We start from the raw sequence: 22,877 nt of genomic DNA, 5'->3' as shown, positions 1-22,877 counted from the left end.
TATATTAAATGAGCGCGAATTCTCGCGGGTTGTATACCACCTTGAAGGCTTCTCGGAGCCCGAACGATCGACACCAGCTTCAACTGAATCCGAGCGGGGAAAACTGACAAAATCGGTTTTCGCCACTTACCGCCCGCACCTTCCCGCGCATTCCCGCGTGTTTTATATCACCTTGAAGGCCCCTCGGAGCCTGAACGATCGACACCAGATTCAACTGAATCCGAGCGGAGAAAACTGAAAAAATCGGTTTTCGCCACTTACAGTCCGCACCTTCCCGCGCATTCCCGCAGGTTGTATACCACCCTAAAGGCCCCTCGGAGCCCGAACGATCGACACCAGTTTCAACTGAATCCGAGCGGGGAAAACTGAAAAAATCGGTTTTCGCCACTTACCGCCCGCACCTTCCCGCGCATTCCCGCGGGTTGTATACCACCTTGAAAACCTCTCGGAGCTCGAACGATCGACACCAGATTTAACTGAATCCGAGCGGGGAAAACTGAAAAAATCGGTTTTCGCCACTTACAGCCCGCACCTTCCCGCGCATTCCCGTGGGTTGTATACCACCTTGAAGGCTTCTCGGAGCCCGAACGATCGACACCAATTTCAACTGAATCCGAGCGGAGAAAACTGAAAAAATCGGTTTTCGCCACTTACCGCCCGCACCTTCCCGCGCATTCCCGCGGGTTGTATACCACCTTGAAGGTCCTTCGGAGCCCAAACGATCGACACCAGTTTCAACCGAATCCGAGCGGGGAAAACTGAAAAAATCGGTTTTCGCCACTTACCGTCCGCACCTTCCCGCGCATTTCCGCGGGTTGTATACCACCTTGAAGGCCCCTCGGAGCCCGAACGATCGACACCAGTTTCAACTGAATCCGAGCGGGGAAAACTGAAAAAATCGGTTTTCGCCACTTACCGCCCGCACCTTCCCGCGCATTCCCGCGGGTTGTATTCCACCTTGAAGGTCCCTCGGAGCCCAAACGATCGACACCAGTTTCAACCGAATCCGAGCGGGGAAAACTGAAAAAATCGGTTTTCGCCACTTACCGTCCGCACCTTCCCGCGCATTTCCGCGGGTTGTATACCACCTTGAAGGCCCCTCGGAGCCCGAACGATCGACACCAGTTTCAACTGAATCCGAGCGGGGAAAACTGAAAAAATCGGTTTTCGCCACTTACCGCCCGCACCTTCCCGCGCATTCCCGCGGGTTGTATACCAACTTGAAGGACTCTTGGAGCCCGAAAGATCGACACCAGATTCAACTGGATCCGAGCGGGGAAAACTGAAAAAATCGGTTTTCGCCACTTACCGCCCGCACCTTCCCGCGCATTCCCGCGGGTTGTATACTACCTTGAAGGCCCCTCGGAGCCCGAACGATCGACACTAGTTTCAACTGAATCTGAGCGGGGAAAACTGAAAAATCGGTTTTCGCCACTTACCGCCCGCACCTTCCCGCGCATTCCCGCGGGTTGTATACCACCTTGAAAGTCCCTCGGAGCCCGAACGATCGACACCAGTTTCAGCCGAACCCGAGCGGGGAAAACTGAAAAAATCGGTTTTCGCCACTTACCGTCCGCACCTTCTCGCGCATTCCCGCGGGTTGTATACCACCTTAAAGGTCCCTCGGAGCCCGAACTATCGACACCAGTTTCAACCGAATCCGAGCGGGGAAAACTGAAAAAATCGGTTTTCGCCATTTACCGCCCGCACCTTCCCGCGCATTCCCGCAAGTTGTATCCACCTTGAAGGACTCTTGGAGCCTGAACGATCGACACCAGATTCAACTGAATCCGAGCGGGGAAAACTGAAAAAATCGGTTTTCGACACTTACCGCCCGCACCTTATCGCGCATTTCCGCGGGTTGTATATCACCTTGAAGGCCCCTCGGAGCCCGAACGATCGACACTAGTTTCAACTGAATCCGAGCGGGGAAAACTGAAAAAATCGGTTTTCGCCACTTGCCGCCCGCACCTTCCCGCGCATTTCCGCGGGTTGTATACCACCTTGAAGGCCTCTCGGAGCCCGAACGATCGACACCAGATTCAACTGAATCCGAGCGGGGAAAACTGAAAAAATCGGTTTTCGCCACTTACAGCCCGCACCTACCCGCGCATTCCCGCGGGTTGTATACCACCTTAAAGGCCCCTCGGATCCCGAACGATCGACACTAGTTTCAACTGAATCCGAGCGGGGAAAACTGAAAAAAATCGTTTTTTGCCACTTACCGCCCGCACCTTCCCGCGCATTCCCGCGGGTTGTATACCACCTAGAAGGCCTCTCGAAGCCCGAACGATCGACACCAGATTCAACTGAATCCGAGCGGGGAAAACTGAAAAGTTTTCAATAAACTAAAGATTTTTATTCTTAGGTTAGGTTAGGTTGAACATTTTTTCACATTTTTATGCTCACATTTCTATTTCTTTTTGTTAGATTTCATAAAAATATATATATTAAATGAGAAGTTTTTAATAAACAAAAGATTTTTATTCTTAAGTTAGGTTAGGTTGAACATTTTTTAAAATTGTTATTCTAACATTTCGATTTCTTTTTGTTAGATTTCATAAATATATATATATTAAATGAGAAGTTTTCAATAAACAAAAGATTTTTATTCTTAGGTTAGGTTAGGTTGAACATTTTTTTACATTTTTATTCTCTCATTTCGATTTCTTTTTGTTAGATTTCATAAAAATATATATATTAAATGAGAAGTTTTCAATAAACAAAAGATTTTTATTCTTAGGTTAGGTTAGGTTGAACATTTTTTTACATTTTTATTCTCTCATTTCGATTTATTTTTGTTAGATTTCATAAAAATATATATATTAAATGAGAAGTTTTCAATAAACAAAAGATTTATATTCTTAGGTTAGGTTAGGTTGAACATTTTTTTACATTTTTATTCTCTCATTTCGATTTCTTTTTGTTAGATTTCATAAAAATATATATATTAAATGAGAAGTTTTTAATAAACAAAAGATTTTTATTCTTAGGTTAGGTTAGGTTAAACATTTTTTACATTTTAATTCTCTCATTTCGATTTCTTTTTGTTAGATTTCATAAAAATATATATATTAAATGAGAAGTTTTCAATAAACAAAAGATTTTTATTCTTAGGTTAGGTTAGGTTGAACATTTTTTACATTTTTATTCTCTCATTTCGATTTATTTTTGTTAGATTTCATAAAAATAAATATATTAAATGAGAAGTTTTTAATAAACAAAAGATTTTTATTCTTAGGTTAGGTTGAACATTTTTTACATTTTTATTCTCTCATTTCGATTTATTTTTGTTAGATTTCATAAAAATATATATATTAAATGAGCGCGAATTCCCGCGGGTTGTATACCACCTTGAAGGTCCCTCGGAGCCCGAACGATCGACACCAGATTCAACTGAATCCGAGTGGGGAAAACTGAAAAAATCGGTTTTCGCCACTTACAGCCCGCACCTTCCCGCGCATTCCCGCGGGGTGTATACCATTTTGAAGGCCCCTCGAAACCCGAACGATCGACACTAGTTTTAACTGAATCCGAGCGGGGAAAACTGAAAAAAAAATTGTTTTTTGCCACTTACCGCCCGCACCTTCCCGTGCATTCCCGCGGGTTGTATACCACCTAGAAGGCCTCTCGAAGCCCGAACGATCGACACCAGATTCAACTAAATCCGAGCGGGGAAAACTGAAAAGTTTTCAATAAACAAAAGATTTTTATTCTTAGGTTAGGTTAGGTTGAACATTTTTTCACATTTTTATTCTCTCATTTCTATTTCTTTTTGTTAGATTTCATAAAAATATATATATTAAATGAGAAGTTTTTAATAAACAAAAGATTTTTATTCTTAAGTTAGGTTAGGTTAAACATTTTTTTTAATTGTTATTCTCACATTTCGATTTCTTTTTGTTAGATTTCATAAAAATATATATATTAAATGAGAAGTTTTTAATAAACAAAAGATTTTTATTCTTAAGTTAGGTTAGGTTGAACATTTTTTTAAATTGTTATTCTCACATTTCGATTTCTTTTTGTTAGATTTCATAAATATATATATATTAAATGAGAAGTTTTCAATAAACAAAAGATTTTTATTCTTAGGTTAGGTTAGGTTGAACATTTTTTCACATTTTTATTCTCTCATTTCTATTTCTTTTTGTTAGATTTCATAAAAATATATATATTAAATGAGAAGTTTTTAATAAACAAAAGATTTTTATTCTTAAGTTAGGTTAGGTTGAACATTTTTTTAAATTGTTATTCTCACATTTCGATTTCTTTTTGTTAGATTTCATAAAAATATATATATTAAATGAGAAGTTTTCAATAAACAAAAGATTTTTATTCTTAGGTTAGGTTAGGTTAGGTTGAACATTTTTTTACATTTTTATTCTCTCATTTCGATTTCTTTTTGTTAAATTTCATAAAAATATATATATTAAATGAGAAGTTTTCAATAAACAAAAGATTTTTATTCTTAAGTTAGGTTAGGTTGAACATTTTTTTAAATTGTTATTCTCACATTTCGATTTCTTTTTGTTAGATTTCATAAATATATATATATTAAATGAGAAGTTTTCAATAAACAAAAGATTTTTATTCTTAGGTTAGGTTAGGTTGAACATTTTTTCACATTTTTATTCTCTCATTTCTATTTCTTTTTGTTAGATTTCATAAAAATATATATATTAAATGAGAAGTTTTTAATAAACAAAAGATTTTTATTCTTAAGTTAGGTTAGGTTGAACATTTTTTTAAATTGTTATTCTCACATTTCGATTTCTTTTTGTTAGATTTCATAAAAATATATATATTAAATGAGAAGTTTTCAATAAACAAAAGATTTTTATTCTTAGGTTAGGTTAGGTTAGGTTGAACATTTTTTACATTTTTATTCTCTCATTTCGATTTCTTTTTGTTAAATTTCATAAAAATATATATATTAAATGAGAAGTTTTCAATAAACAAAAGATTTTTATTCTTAGGTTAGGTTAGGTTGAACATTTTTTTACATTTTTATTCTCTCATTTCGATTTCTTTTTGTTAGATTTCATAAAAATGTATATATATAATGAGAAGTTTTTAATAAACAAAAGACTTTATTCTTAGGTTAGGTTAGGTTAAACATTTTTTACATTTTTATTCTCTCATTTCGATTTCTTTTTGTTAGATTTCATAAAAATATATATATTAAATGAGAAGTTTTCAATAAACAAAAGATTTTTATTCTTAGGTTAGGTTAGGTTGAACATTTTTTTACATTTTTATTCTCTCATTTCGATTTCTTTTTGTTAGATTTCATAAAAATGTATATATATAATGAGAAGTTTTTAATAAACAAAAGACTTTATTCTTAGGTTAGGTTAGGTTAAACATTTTTTACATTTTTATTCTCTCATTTCGATTTCTTTTTGTTAGATTTCATAAAAATATATATATTAAATGAGAAGTTTTCAATAAACAAAAGATTTTTATTCTTAGGTTAGGTTAGGTTAGGTTGAACATTTTTTTACATTTTTATTCTCTCATTTCGATTTCTTTTTGTTAGATTTCATAAAAATGTATATATATAATGAGAAGTTTTTAATAAACAAAAGACTTTATTCTTAGGTTAGGTTAGGTTAAACATTTTTTACATTTTTATTCTCTCATTTCGATTTCTTTTTGTTAGATTTCATAAAAATATATATATTAAATGAGAAGTTTTCAATAAACAAAAGATTTTTATTCTTAGGTTAGGTTAGGTTAGGTTGAACATTTTTTTACATTTTTATTCTCTCATTTCGATTTCTTTTTGTTAGATTTCATAAAAATATATATATTAAATGAGAAGTTTTTAATAAACAAAAGATTTTTATTCTTAAGTTAGGTTAGGTTGAACATTTTTTTAAATTGTTATTCTCACATTTCGATTTCTTTTTGTTAGATTTCATAAATATATATATATTAAATGAGAAGTTTTCAATAAACAAAAGATTTTTATTCTTAGGTTAAGTTGAACATTTTTTACATTTTTATTCTCTCATTTCTATTTCTTTTTGTTAGATTTCATAAAAATATATATATTAAATGAGAAGTTTTTAATAAACAAAAGATTTTTATTCTTAAGTTAGGTTAGGTTGAACATTTTTTTAAATTGTTATTCTCACATTTCGATTTCTTTTTGTTAGATTTCATAAATATATATATATTAAATGAGAAGTTTTCAATAAACAAAAGATTTTTATTCTTAGGTTAGGTTAGGTTGAACATTTTTTCACATTTTTATTCTCTCATTTCTATTTCTTTTTGTTAGATTTCATAAAAATATATATATTAAATGAGAAGTTTTTAATAAACAAAAGATTTTTATTCTTAAGTTAGGTTAGGTTGAACATTTTTTTAAATTGTTATTCTCACATTTCGATTTCTTTTTGTTAGATTTCATAAAAATATATATATTAAATGAGAAGTTTTCAATAAACAAAAGATTTTTATTCTTAGGTTAGGTTAGGTTAGGTTGAACATTTTTTTACATTTTTATTCTCTCATTTCGATTTCTTTTTGTTAAATTTCATAAAAATATATATATTAAATGAGAAGTTTTCAATAAACAAAAGATTTTTATTCTTAGGTTAGGTTAGGTTGAACATTTTTTTACATTTTTATTCTCTCATTTCGATTTCTTTTTGTTAGATTTCATAAAAATGTATATATATAATGAGAAGTTTTTAATAAACAAAAGACTTTATTCTTAGGTTAGGTTAGGTTAAACATTTTTTACATTTTTATTCTCTCATTTCGATTTCTTTTTGTTAGATTTCATAAAAATATATATATTAAATGAGAAGTTTTCAATAAACAAAAGATTTTTATTCTTAGGTTAGGTTAGGTTAAGTTGAACATTTTTTTACATTTTTATTCTCTCATTTCGATTTCTTTTTGTTAGATTTCATAAAAATATATATATTAAATGAGAAGTTTTCAATAAACAAAAGATTTTTATTCTTAGGTTAGGTTAGGTTAGGTTGAACATTTTTTTACATTTTTATTCTCTCATTTCGATTTCTTTTTGTTAGATTTCATAAAAATATATATATTAAATGAGAAGTTTTTAATAAACAAAAGATTTTTATTCTTAAGTTAGGTTAGGTTGAACATTTTTTTAAATTGTTATTCTCACATTTCGATTTCTTTTTGTTAGATTTCATAAATATATATATATTAAATGAGAAGTTTTCAATAAACAAAAGATTTTTATTCTTAGGTTAGGTTAGGTTGAACATTTTTTCACATTTTTATTCTCTCATTTCTATTTCTTTTTGTTAGATTTCATAAAAATATATATATTAAATGAGAAGTTTTTAATAAACAAAAGATTTTTATTCTTAAGTTAGGTTAGGTTGAACATTTTTTTAAATTGTTATTCTCACATTTCGATTTCTTTTTGTTAGATTTCATAAAAATATATATATTAAATGAGAAGTTTTCAATAAACAAAAGATTTTTATTCTTAGGTTAGGTTAGGTTAGGTTGAACATTTTTTTACATTTTTATTCTCTCATTTCGATTTCTTTTTGTTAAATTTCATAAAAATATATATATTAAATGAGAAGTTTTCAATAAACAAAAGATTTTTATTCTTAGGTTAGGTTAGGTTGAACATTTTTTTACATTTTTATTCTCTCATTTCGATTTCTTTTTGTTAGATTTCATAAAAATGTATATATATAATGAGAAGTTTTTAATAAACAAAAGACTTTATTCTTAGGTTAGGTTAGGTTAAACATTTTTTACATTTTTATTCTCTCATTTCGATTTCTTTTTGTTAGATTTCATAAAAATATATATATTAAATGAGAAGTTTTCAATAAACAAAAGATTTTTATTCTTAGGTTAGGTTAGGTTAGGATGAACATTTTTTTACATTTTTATTCTCTCATTTCGATTTCTTTTTGTTAGATTTCATAAAAATATATATATTAAATGAGAAGTTTTTAATAAACAAAAGATTTTTATTCTTAAGTTAGGTTAGGTTGAACATTTTTTTAAATTGTTATTCTCACATTTCGATTTCTTTTTGTTAGATTTCATAAATATATATATATTAAATGAGAAGTTTTCAATAAACAAAAGATTTTTATTCTTAGGTTAAGTTGAACATTTTTTACATTTTTATTCTCTCATTTCGATTTATTTTTGTTAGATTTCATAAAAATATATATATTAAATGAGAAGTTTTCAATAAACAAAAGATTTTTATTCTTAGGTTAGGTTAGGTTAGGTTGAACATTTTTTTACATTTTTATTCTCTCATTTCGATTTCTTTTTGTTAGATTTCATAAAAATATATATATTAAATGAGAAGTTTTCAATAAACAAAAGATTTTTATTCTTAGGTTAGGTTAGGTTGAACATTTTTTCACATTTTTATTCTCTCATTTCGATTTCTTTTTGTTAGATTTCATAAAAATATATATTAAATGAGAAGTTTTCAATAAACAAAAGATTTTTATTCTTAAGTTAGGTTAGGTTGAACATTTTTTTACATTGTTATTCTCACATTTTGATTTCTTTTTGTTAGATTTCATAAAAATATATATATTAAATGAGAAGTTTTCAATAAACAAAAGATTTTTATTCTTAGGTTAGGTTAGGTTGAACATTTTTTTACATTTTTATTCTCTCATTTCGATTTCTTTTTGTTAGATTTCATAAAAATATATATATTAAATGAGAAGTTTTCAATAAACAAAAGATTTTTATTCCTAGGTTAGGTTAGGTTGAACATTTTTTTACATTTTTATTCTCTCATTTCGATTTCTTTTTGTTAGATTTCATAAACATATATATATTAAATGAGAAGTTTTCAATAAACAAAAGATTTTTATTCTTAGGTTAGGTTAGGTTGAACATTTTTTTAAATTTTTATTCTCTCATTTCGATTTCTTTTTGTAAGATTTCATAAAAATGTATATATATAATGAGAAGTTTTTAATAAACAAAAGATTTTTATTCTTAGGTTAGGTTAGGTTAAACATTTTTTACATTTTTATTCTCACATTTCGATTTATTTTTGTAAGATTTCATAAAAATATATATATTAAATGAGAAGTTTTCAATAAACAAAAGATTTTTATTCTTAGGTTAAGTTGAACATTTTTTACATTTTTATTCTCTCATTTCGATTTATTTTTGTTAGATTTCATAAAAATATATATATTAAATGAGAAGTTTTCAATAAACAAAAGATTTTATTCTTAGGTTAGGTTAGGTTGAACATTTTTTTACATTTTTATTCTCTCATTTCGATTTCTTTTTGTTAGATTTCATAAAAATATATATATTAAATGAGAAGTTTTCAATAAACAAAAGATTTTTATTCTTAGGTTAGGTTAGGTTGAACATTTTTTTACATTTTTATTCTCTCATTTCGATTTCTTTTTGTTAGATTTCATAAAAATGTATATATATAATGAGAAGTTTTTAATAAACAAAAGACTTTATTCTTAGGTTAGGTTAGGTTAAACATTTTTTACATTTTTATTCTCTCATTTCGATTTCTTTTTGTTAGATTTCATAAAAATATATATATTAAATGAGAAGTTTTCAATAAACAAAAGATTTTTATTTTTAAGTTAGGTTAGGTTGAACATTTTTTTACATTGTTATTCTCACATTTCGATTTCTTTTTGTTAGATTTCATAAAAATATATATTAAATGGAAAGTTTTCAATAAACAAAAGATTTTTATTTTTAAGTTAGGTTAGGTTGAACATTTTTTTACATTGTTATTCTCACATTTCGATTTCTTTTTGTTAGATTTCATAAAAATATATATATTAAATGAGAAGTTTTCAATAAACAAAAGATTTTTATTCTTAGGTTAGGTTAGGTTGAACATTTTTTTACATTTTTATTCTCTCATTTCGATTTCTTTTTGTTAGATTTCATAAAAATGTATATATATAATGAGAAGTTTTTAATAAACAAAAGACTTTATTCTTAGGTTAGGTTAGGTTAAACATTTTTTACATTTTTATTCTCTCATTTCGATTTCTTTTTGTTAGATTTCATAAAAATATATATATTAAATGAGAAGTTTTCAATAAACAAAAGATTTTTATTTTTAAGTTAGGTTAGGTTGAACATTTTTTTACATTGTTTTTCTCACATTTCGATTTCTTTTTGTTAGATTTCATAAAAATATATATATTAAATGAGCGCGAATTCCCGCGGTTTGTATACCACCTTGAAGGCTTCTCGGAGCCCGAACGATCGACACCAGTTTCAACTGAATCCGAGCGGGGAAAACTGACAAAATCGGTTTTCGCCACTTACCGCCCGCACCTTCCTGCGCATTCCCACGTGTTTTATACCACCTTAAAGGCCCCTCGGAGCCCGAACGATCGACACCAGTTTCAACTGAATCCGAGCGGGGAAAACTTAAAAAATTGGTTTTCGCCACTTACCGCCCGCACCTTCCCGCGCATTTCCGCGGGTTGTATACCACCTTGAAGGCCTCTGGGAGCCCGAACGATCGACACCAGATTCAACTGAATCCGAGCGGGGAAAACTGAAAAAATCGGTTTTCGCCTTTTACCGCCCGCACCTTCCCGCGCATTCCCGCGGGTTGTATACCACCTTAAAGGCCTCTCGGAGCCCGAACGATCTACACCAGATTCAACTGAATCCGAGCGGGGAAAACTGAAAAAATCGGTTTTCGCCACTTACAGCCCGCACCTTCCCGCGCATTCCCGCGGGTTGTATACCATTTTGAAGGCCCCTCGAAACCCGAACGATCGACACTAGTTTTAACTGAATCCGAGCGGGGAAAACTGAAAAAAAAATTGTTTTTTGCCACTTACCGCCCGCACCTTCCCGTGCATTCCCGCGGGTTGTATACCACCTAGAAGGCCTCTCGAAGCCCGAACGATCGACACCAGATTCAACTAAATCCGAGCGGGGAAAACTGAAAAGTTTTCAATAAACAAAAGATTTTTATTCTTAAGTTAGGTTAGGTTAAACATTTTTTTAAATTGTTATTCTCACATTTCGATTTCTTTTTGTTAGATTTCATAAAAATATATATATTAAATGAGAAGTTTTCAATAAACAAAAGATTTTTATTCTTAGGTTAGGTTAGGTTGAACATTTTTTTACATTTTTATTCTCTCATTTCGATTTCTTTTTGTTAGATTTCATAAAAATATATATATTAAATGAGAAGTTTTCAATAAACAAAAGATTTTTATTCTTAGGTTAGGTTAGGTTGAACATTTTTTTACATTTTTATTCTCTCATTTCGATTTCTTTTTGTTAGATTTCATAAAAATGTATATATATAATGAGAAGTTTTTAATAAACAAAAGACTTTATTCTTAGGTTAGGTTAGGTTAAACATTTTTTACATTTTTATTCTCTCATTTCGATTTCTTTTTGTTAGATTTCATAAAAATATATATATTAAATGAGAAGTTTTCAATAAACAAAAGATTTTTATTCTTAGGTTAGGTTAGGTTGAACATTTTTTTACATTTTTATTCTCTCATTTCGATTTCTTTTTGTTAGATTTCATAAAAATATATATATTAAATGAGAAGTTTTTAATAAACAAAAGATTTTTATTCTTAGGTTAGGTTAGGTTAAACATTTTTTACATTTTTATTCTCTCATTTCGATTTCTTTTTGTTAGATTTCATAAAAATATATATATTAAATGAGAAATTTTCAATAAACAAAAGATTTTTATTCTTAGGTTAGGTTAGGTTGAACATTTTTTCACATTTTTATTCTCTCATTTCGATTTCTTTTTGTTAGATTTCATAAAAATATATATTAAATGGAAAGTTTTCAATAAACAAACGATTTTTATTTTTAAGTTAGGTTAGGTTGAACATTTTTTTACATTGTTATTCTCACATTTCGATTTCTTTTTGTTAGATTTCATAAAAATATATATATTAAATGATAAGTTTTCAATAAACAAAAGATTTTTATTCTTAGGTTAGGTTAGGTTGAACATTTTTTTACATTTTTATTCTCTCATTTCGATTTATTTTTGTTAGATTTCATAAAAATATATATATTAAATGAGAAGTTTTCAATAAACAAAAGATTTTTATTCTTAGGTTAGGTTAGGTTAGGTTGAACATTTTTTTACATTTTTATTCTCTCATTTCGATTTCTTTTTGTTAGATTTCATAAAAATATATATATTAAATGAGAAGTTTTCAATAAACAAAAGATTTTTATTCTTAGGTTAGGTTAGGTTAGGTTGAACATTTTTTTACATTTTTATTCTCTCATTTCGATTTCTTTTTGTTAGATTTCATAAAAATATATATATTAAATGAGAAGTTTTCAATAAACAAAAGATTTTTATTCTTAGGTTAGGTTAGGTTGAACATTTTTTTACATTTTTATTCTCTCATTTCGATTTATTTTTGTTAGATTTCATAAAAATATATATATTAAATGAGAAGTTTTCAATAAACAAAAGATTTTTATTCTTAGGTTAGGTTAGGTTAGGTTGAACATTTTTTTACATTTTTATTCTCTCATTTCGATTTCTTTTTGTTAGATTTCATAAAAATATATATATTAAATGAGAAGTTTTCAATAAACAAAAGATTTTTATTCTTAGGTTAGGTTAGGTTAGGTTGAACATTTTTTTACATTTTTATTCTCTCATTTCGATTTCTTTTTGTTAGATTTCATAAAAATATATATATTAAATGAGAAGTTTTCAATAAACAAAAGATTTTTATTCTTAGGTTAGGTTAGGTTGAACATTTTTTCACATTTTTATTCTCTCATTTCGATTTCTTTTTGTTAGATTTCATGAAAATAAATATTAAATGAGAAGTTTTCAATAAACAAAAGATTTTTATTCTTAAGTTAGGTTAGGTTGAACATTTTTTTACATTGTTATTCTCACATTTCGATTTCTTTTTGTTAGATTTCATAAAAATATATATATTAAATGAGAAGTTTTCAATAAACAAAAGATTTTTATTCTTAGGTTAGGTTAGGTTAAACATTGTTTTACATTTTTATTCTCTCATTTCGATTTCTTTTTGTTAGATTTCATAAAAATGTAAATATATAATGAGAAGTTTTTAATAAACAAAAGATTTTTATTCTTAGGTTAGGTTAGGTTAAACATTTTTTACATTTTTATTCTCTCATTTCGATTTATTTTTGTTAGATTTCATAAAAATATATATATTAAATGAGAAGTTTTCAATAAACAAAAGATTTTTATTCTTAGGTTAGGTTAGGTTGAACATTTTTTTACATTTTTATTCTCTCATTTCGATTTCTTTTTGTTAGATTTCATAAAAATGTATATATATAATGAGAAGTTTTTAATAAACAAAAGACTTTATTCTTAGGTTAGGTTAGGTTAAACATTTTTTACATTTTTATTCTCTCATTTCGATTTCTTTTTGTTAGATTTCATAAAAATGTATATATATAATGAGAAGTTTTTAATAAACAAAAGACTTTATTCTTAGGTTAGGTTAGGTTAAACATTTTTTACATTTTTATTCTCTCATTTCGATTTCTTTTTGTTAGATTTCATAAAAATATATATATTAAATGAGAAGTTTTCAATAAACAAAAGATTTTTATTCTTAGGTTAGGTTAGGTTGAACATTTTTTTACATTTTTATTCTCTCATTTCGATTTCTTTTTGTTAGATTTCATAAAAATATATATATTAAATGAGAAGTTTTTAATAAACAAAAGATTTTTATTCTTAGGTTAGGTTAGGTTAAACATTTTTTACATTTTTATTCTCTCATTTCGATTTCTTTTTGTTAGATTTCATAAAAATATATATATTAAATGAGAAATTTTCAATAAACAAAAGATTTTTATTCTTAGGTTAGGTTAGGTTGAACATTTTTTCACATTTTTATTCTCTCATTTCGATTTCTTTTTGTTAGATTTCATAAAAATATATATTAAATGGAAAGTTTTCAATAAACAAACGATTTTTATTTTTAAGTTAGGTTAGGTTGAACATTTTTTTACATTGTTATTCTCACATTTCGATTTCTTTTTGTTAGATTTCATAAAAATATATATATTAAATGATAAGTTTTCAATAAACAAAAGATTTTTATTCTTAGGTTAGGTTAGGTTGAACATTTTTTTACATTTTTATTCTCTCATTTCGATTTATTTTTGTTAGATTTCATAAAAATATATATATTAAATGAGAAGTTTTCAATAAACAAAAGATTTTTATTCTTAGGTTAGGTTAGGTTAGGTTGAACATTTTTTTACATTTTTATTCTCTCATTTCGATTTCTTTTTGTTAGATTTCATAAAAATATATATATTAAATGAGAAGTTTTCAATAAACAAAAGATTTTTATTCTTAGGTTAGGTTAGGTTAGGTTGAACATTTTTTTACATTTTTATTCTCTCATTTCGATTTCTTTTTGTTAGATTTCATAAAAATATATATATTAAATGAGAAGTTTTCAATAAACAAAAGATTTTTATTCTTAGGTTAGGTTAGGTTGAACATTTTTTTACATTTTTATTCTCTCATTTCGATTTATTTTTGTTAGATTTCATAAAAATATATATATTAAATGAGAAGTTTTCAATAAACAAAAGATTTTTATTCTTAGGTTAGGTTAGGTTAGGTTGAACATTTTTTTACATTTTTATTCTCTCATTTCGATTTCTTTTTGTTAGATTTCATAAAAATATATATATTAAATGAGAAGTTTTCAATAAACAAAAGATTTTTATTCTTAGGTTAGGTTAGGTTAGGTTGAACATTTTTTTACATTTTTATTCTCTCATTTCGATTTCTTTTTGTTAGATTTCATAAAAATATATATATTAAATGAGAAGTTTTCAATAAACAAAAGATTTTTATTCTTAGGTTAGGTTAGGTTGAACATTTTTTCACATTTTTATTCTCTCATTTCGATTTCTTTTTGTTAGATTTCATGAAAATAAATATTAAATGAGAAGTTTTCAATAAACAAAAGATTTTTATTCTTAAGTTAGGTTAGGTTGAACATTTTTTTACATTGTTATTCTCACATTTCGATTTCTTTTTGTTAGATTTCATAAAAATATATATATTAAATGAGAAGTTTTCAATAAACAAAAGATTTTTATTCTTAGGTTAGGTTAGGTTAAACATTGTTTTACATTTTTATTCTCTCATTTCGATTTCTTTTTGTTAGATTTCATAAAAATGTAAATATATAATGAGAAGTTTTTAATAAACAAAAGATTTTTATTCTTAGGTTAGGTTAGGTTAAACATTTTTTACATTTTTATTCTCTCATTTCGATTTATTTTTGTTAGATTTCATAAAAATATATATATTAAATGAGAAGTTTTCAATAAACAAAAGATTTTTATTCTTAGGTTAGGTTAGGTTGAACATTTTTTTACATTTTTATTCTCTCATTTCGATTTCTTTTTGTTAGATTTCATAAAAATGTATATATTAAATGAGAAGTTTTCAATAAACAAAAGATTTTTATTCTTAGGTTAGGTTAGGTTGAACATTTTTTTACATTTTTATTCTCTCATTTCGATTTCTTTTTGTTAGATTTCATAAAAATGTATATATTAAATGAGAAGTTTTCAATAAACAAAAGATTTTTATTCTTAGGTTAGGTTAGGTTGAACATTTTTTACATTTTTATTCTCTCATTTCGATTTCTTTTTGTTAGATTTCATAAAAATATATATATTAAATGAGAAGTTTTTAATAAACAAAAGATTTTTATTCTTAAGTTAGATTAGGTTGAACATTTTTTTAAATTGTTATTCTCACATTTCGATTTCTTTTTGTTAGATTTCACAAATATATATATATTAAATGAGAAGTTTTCAATAAACAAAAGATTTTTATTCTTAGGTTAGGTTAGGTTGAACATTTTTTCACATTTTTATTCTCTCCTTTCGATTTATTTTTGTTAGATTTCATAAAAATATATATATTAAATGAGAAGTTTTCAATAAACAAAAGATTTTTATTCTTAGGTTAGGTTAGGTTAGGTTAAACATTTTTTTACATTTTTATTCTCTCATTTCGATTTCTTTTTGTTAGATTTCATAAAAATATATATATTAAATGAGAAGTTTTCAATAAACAAAAGATTTTTATTCTTAGGTTAGGTTAGGTTGAACATTTTTTCACATTTTTATTCTCTCATTTCGATTTCTTTTTGTTAGATTTCATAAAAATAAATATTAAATGAGAAGTTTTCAATAAACAAAAGATTTTTATTCTTAAGTTAGGTTAGGTTGAACATTTTTTTACATTGTTATTCTCACATTTCGATTTCTTTTTGTTAGATTTCATAAAAATATATATATTAAATGAGAAGTTTTCAATAAACAAAAGATTTTTATTCTTAGGTTAGGTTAGGTTAAACATTGTTTTACATTTTTATTCTCTCATTTCGATTTCTTTTTGTTAGATTTCATAAAAATGTAAATATATAATGAGAAGTTTTTAATAAACAAAAGATTTTTATTCTTAGGTTAGGTTAGGTTAAACATTTTTTACATTTTTATTCTCTCATTTCGATTTATTTTTGTTAGATTTCATAAAAATATATATATTAAATGAGAAGTTTTCAATAAACAAAAGATTTTTATTCTTAGGTTAGGTTAGGTTGAACATTTTTTTACATTTTTATTCTCTCATTTCGATTTCTTTTTGTTAGATTTCATAAAAATGTATATATTAAATGAGAAGTTTTCAATAAACAAAAGATTTTTATTCTTAGGTTAGGTTAGGTTGAACATTTTTTACATTTTTATTCTCTCATTTCGATTTCTTTTTGTTAGATTTCATAAAAATATATATATTAAATGAGAAGTTTTTAATAAACAAAAGATTTTTATTCTTAAGTTAGATTAGGTTGAACATTTTTTTAAATTGTTATTCTCACATTTCGATTTCTTTTTGTTAGATTTCACAAATATATATATATTAAATGAGAAGTTTTCAATAAACAAAAGATTTTTATTCTTAGGTTAGGTTAGGTTGAACATTTTTTCACATTTTTATTCTCTCCTTTCGATTTATTTTTGTTAGATTTCATAAAAATATATATATTAAATGAGAAGTTTTCAATAAACAAAAGATTTTTATTCTTAGGTTAGGTTGAACATTTTTTACATTTTTATTCTCTCATTTCGATTTATTTTTGTTAGATTTCATAAAAATATATATATTAAATGAGCGCGAATTCCCGCGGGTTGTATACCACCTTGAAGGCCTCTTGAAGCCCGAACGATCGACACCAGATTCAACTGAATCCGAGCGGGGAAAACTGAAAAAATCGGTTTTCGCCACTTACAGAACGTACCTTCCAGCGCATTCCCGCGGGTTGTATACCACCTTGAAGGCCCCTCTGAGCCCGAACGATCGACACTAGTTTCAACTGAATCCGAGCGGGTAAAACTGAAAAAATCGGTTTTCGCCACTTACCGCCCGCACCTTCCCGCGCATTCCCGCGGGTTGTATACCACCTTGAAGGTCCCTCGGATCCCGAACGATCGAAACCAGTTTCAACCGAATCCGAGCGGGGAAAACTGAAAAAATCGGTTTTCGCCACTTACCGTCCGCACCTTCTAGCGCATTCCCGCGGGTTGTATACCACCTTGAAGGCCTTTCGGAGCCCGAACGATCGACACCAGATTCAACTGAATCCGAGCGGGGAAAACTAAAAAAATCGGTTTTCGCCACTTACCGCCCGCACCTTCCCGCGCATTCCCGCGGGTTGTATACCAACTTGAAGGACTCTTGGAGCCCGAAAGATCGACACCAGATTCAACTGGATCCGAGCGGGGAAAACTGAAAAAATCGGTTTTCGCCACTTACCGCCCGCACCGTCCCGCGCATTCCCGCGGGTTGTATACTACCTTGAAGGCCCCTCGGAGCCCGAACGATCGACACTAGTTTCAACTGAATCTGAGCGGGGAAAACTGAAAAAATCGGTTTTCGCCACTTACCGCCCGCACCTTCCCGCGCATTCCCGCGGGTTGTATACCACCTTGAAAGTCCCTCGGAGCCCGAACGATCGACACCAGTTTCAGCCGAACCCGAGCGGGGAAAACTGAAAAAATCGGTTTTCGCCACTTACCGTCCGCACCTTCTCGCGCATTCCCGCGGGTTGTATACCACCTTAAAGGTCCCTCGGAGCCCGAACTATCGACTCCAGTTTCAACCGAATCCGAGCGGGGAAAACTGAAAAAATCGGTTTTCGCCATTTACCGCCCGCACCTTCCCGCGCATTCCCGCAAGTTGTATCCACCTTGAAGGACTCTTGGAGCCTGAACGATCGACACCAGATTCAACTGAATCCGAGCGGGGAAAACTGAAAAAATCGGTTTTCGACACTTACCGCCCGCACCTTATCGCGCATTTCCGCGGGTTGTATATCACCTTGAAGGCCCCTCGGAGCCCGAACGATCGACACTAGTTTCAACTGAATCCGAGCGGGGAAAACTGAAAAAATCGGTTTTCGCCACTTGCCGCCCGCACCTTCCCGCGCATTTCCGCGGGTTGTATACCACCTTGAAGGCCTCTCGGAGCCCGAACGATCGACACCAGATTCAACTGAATCCGAGCGGGGAAAACTGAAAAAATCGGTTTTCGCCACTTACAGCCCGCACCTACCCGCGCATTCCCGCGGGTTGTATACCACCTTAAAGGCCCCTCGGATCCCGAACGATCGACACTAGTTTCAACTGAATCCGAGCGGGGAAAACTGAAAAAAATCGTTTTTTGCCACTTACCGCCCGCACCTTCCCGCGCATTCCCGCGGGTTGTATACCACCTAGAAGGCCTCTCGAAGCCCGAACGATCGACACCAGATTCAACTGAATCCGAGCGGGGAAAACTGAAAAGTTTTCAATAAACTAAAGATTTTTATTCTTAGGTTAGGTTAGGTTGAACATTTTTTCACATTTTTATGCTCACATTTCTATTTCTTTTTGTTAGATTTCATAAAAATATATATATTAAATGAGAAGTTTTTAATAAACAAAAGATTTTTATTCTTAAGTTAGGTTAGGTTGAACATTTTTTAAAATTGTTATTCTAACATTTCGATTTCTTTTTGTTAGATTTCATAAATATATATATATTAAATGAGAAGTTTTCAATAAACAAAAGATTTTTATTCTTAGGTTAGGTTAGGTTGAACATTTTTTTACATTTTTATTCTCTCATTTCGATTTCTTTTTGTTAGATTTCATAAAAATATATATATTAAATGAGAAGTTTTCAATAAACAAAAGATTTTTATTCTTAGGTTAGGTTAGGTTGAACATTTTTTTACATTTTTATTCTCTCATTTCGATTTCTTTTTGTTAGATTTCATAAAAATATATATATTAAATGAGAAGTTTTCAATAAACAAAAGATTTTTATTCTTAGGTTAGGTTAGGTTGAACATTTTTTTACATTTTTATTCTCTCATTTCGATTTCTTTTTGTTAGATTTCATAAAAATATATATATTAAATGAGAAGTTTTTAATAAACAAAAGATTTTTATTCTTAGGTTAGGTTAGGTTAAACATTTTTTACATTTTAATTCTCTCATTTCGATTTCTTTTTGTTAGATTTCATAAAAATATATATATTAAATGAGAAGTTTTCAATAAACAAAAGATTTTTATTCTTAGGTTAGGTTAGGTTGAACATTTTTTACATTTTTATTCTCTCATTTCGATTTATTTTTGTTAGATTTCATAAAAATAAATATATTAAATGAGAAGTTTTTAATAAACAAAAGATTTTTATTCTTAGGTTAGGTTGAACATTTTTTACATTTTTATTCTCTCATTTCGATTTATTTTTGTTAGATTTCATAAAAATATATATATTAAATGAGCGCGAATTCCCGGGGGTTGTATACCACCTTGAAGGTCCCTCGGAGCCCGAACGATCGACACCAGTTTCAACTGAATCCGAGCGGGGAAAACTGAAAAAATCGGTTTTCGCCACTTACCGCCCGCACCTTCCCGCGCATTCCCGCGGGTTGTATACCACCTTGAAGGTCCCTCGGAGCCCGAACGATCGACACCAGTTTCAACCGAATCCGAGCGGGGAAAACTGAAAAAATCGGTTTTCGCCACTTACCGTCCGCACCTTCCCGCGCATTTCCGCGGGTTGTATACCACCTTGAAGGCCCCTCGGAGCCCGAACTATCGACTCCAGTTTCAACCGAATCCGAGCGGGGAAAACTGAAAAAATCGGTTTTCGCCATTTACCGCCCGCACCTTCCCGCGCATTCCCGCAAGTTGTATCCACCTTGAAGGACTCTTGGAGCCTGAACGATCGACACCAGATTCAACTGAATCCGAGCGGGGAAAACTGAAAAAATCGGTTTTCGACACTTACCGCCCGCACCTTATCGCGCATTTCCGCGGGTTGTATATCACCTTGAAGGCCCCTCGGAGCCCGAACGATCGACACTAGTTTCAACTGAATCCGAGCGGGGAAAACTGAAAAAATCGGTTTTCGCCACTTGCCGCCCGCACCTTCCCGCGCATTTCCGCGGGTTGTATACCACCTTGAAGGCCTCTCGGAGCCCGAACGATCGACACCAGATTCAACTGAATCCGAGCGGGGAAAACTGAAAAAATCGGTTTTCGCCACTTACAGCCCGCACCTACCCGCGCATTCCCGCGGGTTGTATACCACCTTAAAGGCCCCTCGGATCCCGAACGATCGACACTAGTTTCAACTGAATCCGAGCGGGGAAAACTGAAAAAAATCGTTTTTTGCCACTTACCGCCCGCACCTTCCCGCGCATTCCCGCGGGTTGTATACCACCTAGAAGGCCTCTCGAAGCCCGAACGATCGACACCAGATTCAACTGAATCCGAGCGGGGAAAACTGAAAAGTTTTCAATAAACTAAAGATTTTTATTCTTAGGTTAGGTTAGGTTGAACATTTTTTCACATTTTTATGCTCACATTTCTATTTCTTTTTGTTAGATTTCATAAAAATATATATATTAAATGAGAAGTTTTTAATAAACAAAAGATTTTTATTCTTAAGTTAGGTTAGGTTGAACATTTTTTAAAATTGTTATTCTAACATTTCGATTTCTTTTTGTTAGATTTCATAAATATATATATATTAAATGAGAAGTTTTCAATAAACAAAAGATTTTTATTCTTAGGTTAGGTTAGGTTGAACATTTTTTTACATTTTTATTCTCTCATTTCGATTTCTTTTTGTTAGATTTCATAAAAATATATATATTAAATGAGAAGTTTTCAATAAACAAAAGATTTTTATTCTTAGGTTAGGTTAGGTTGAACATTTTTTTACATTTTTATTCTCTCATTTCGATTTCTTTTTGTTAGATTTCATAAAAATATATATATTAAATGAGAAGTTTTCAATAAACAAAAGATTTTTATTCTTAGGTTAGGTTAGGTTGAACATTTTTTTACATTTTTATTCTCTCATTTCGATTTCTTTTTGTTAGATTTCATAAAAATATATATATTAAATGAGAAGTTTTTAATAAACAAAAGATTTTTATTCTTAGGTTAGGTTAGGTTAAACATTTTTTACATTTTAATTCTCTCATTTCGATTTCTTTTTGTTAGATTTCATAAAAATATATATATTAAATGAGAAGTTTTCAATAAACAAAAGATTTTTATTCTTAGGTTAGGTTAGGTTGAACATTTTTTACATTTTTATTCTCTCATTTCGATTTATTTTTGTTAGATTTCATAAAAATAAATATATTAAATGAGAAGTTTTTAATAAACAAAAGATTTTTATTCTTAGGTTAGGTTGAACATTTTTTACATTTTTATTCTCTCATTTCGATTTATTTTTGTTAGATTTCATAAAAATATATATATTAAATGAGCGCGAATTCCCGGGGGTTGTATACCACCTTGAAGGTCCCTCGGAGCCCGAACGATCGACACCAGTTTCAACTGAATCCGAGCGGGGAAAACTGAAAAAATCGGTTTTCGCCACTTACCGCCCGCACCTTCCCGCGCATTCCCGCGGGTTGTATACCACCTTGAAGGTCCCTCGGAGCCCGAACGATCGACACCAGTTTCAACCGAATCCGAGCGGGGAAAACTGAAAAAATCGGTTTTCGCCACTTACCGTCCGCACCTTCCCGCGCATTTCCGCGGGTTGTATACCACCTTGAAGGCCCCTCGGAGCCCGAACGATCGACACCAGTTTCAACTGAATCCGAGCGGGGAAAATTGAAAAAATGGGTTTCGCCACTTACCGCCCGCACCTTCCCGCGCATTCCCGCGGGTTGTATACCACCTTGAAGGCCTCTCGGAGCCTGAACGATCGACACCAGATTCAACTGAATCCGAGCGGGGAAAACTGAAAAAATCGGTTTTCGCCACTTACCGCCCGCACCTTCCCGCGCATTCCCGCGGGTTGTATACCACCTTTAAGGCCTCTCGGAGCCCGAACGATCGACACCAGATTCAACTGAATCCGAGTGGGGAAAACTGAAAAAATCGGTTTTCGCCACTTACAGCCCGCACCTTCCCGCGCATTCCCGCGGGGTGTATACCATTTTGAAGGCCCCTCGAAACCCGAACGATCGACACTAGTTTTAACTGAATCCGAGCGGGGAAAACTGAAAAAAAAATTGTTTTTTGCCACTTACCGCCCGCACCTTCCCGTGCATTCCCGCGGGTTGTATACCACCTAGAAGGCCTCTCGAAGCCCGAACGATCGACACCAGATTCAACTAAATCCGAGCGGGGAAAACTGAAAAGTTTTCAATAAACAAAAGATTTTTATTCTTAGGTTAGGTTAGGTTGAACATTTTTTCACATTTTTATTCTCTCATTTCTATTTCTTTTTGTTAGATTTCATAAAAATATATAT

This window comes from Heliconius melpomene, chromosome 2 (genome assembly GCF_056956725.1).
Source record: "Heliconius melpomene rosina isolate 202511_hmr_F chromosome 2, ASM5695672v1, whole genome shotgun sequence".
Classification (NCBI taxonomy): Eukaryota; Metazoa; Arthropoda; class Insecta; order Lepidoptera; family Nymphalidae; genus Heliconius; species Heliconius melpomene.
This window is presented reverse-complemented; position numbering follows the sequence as displayed.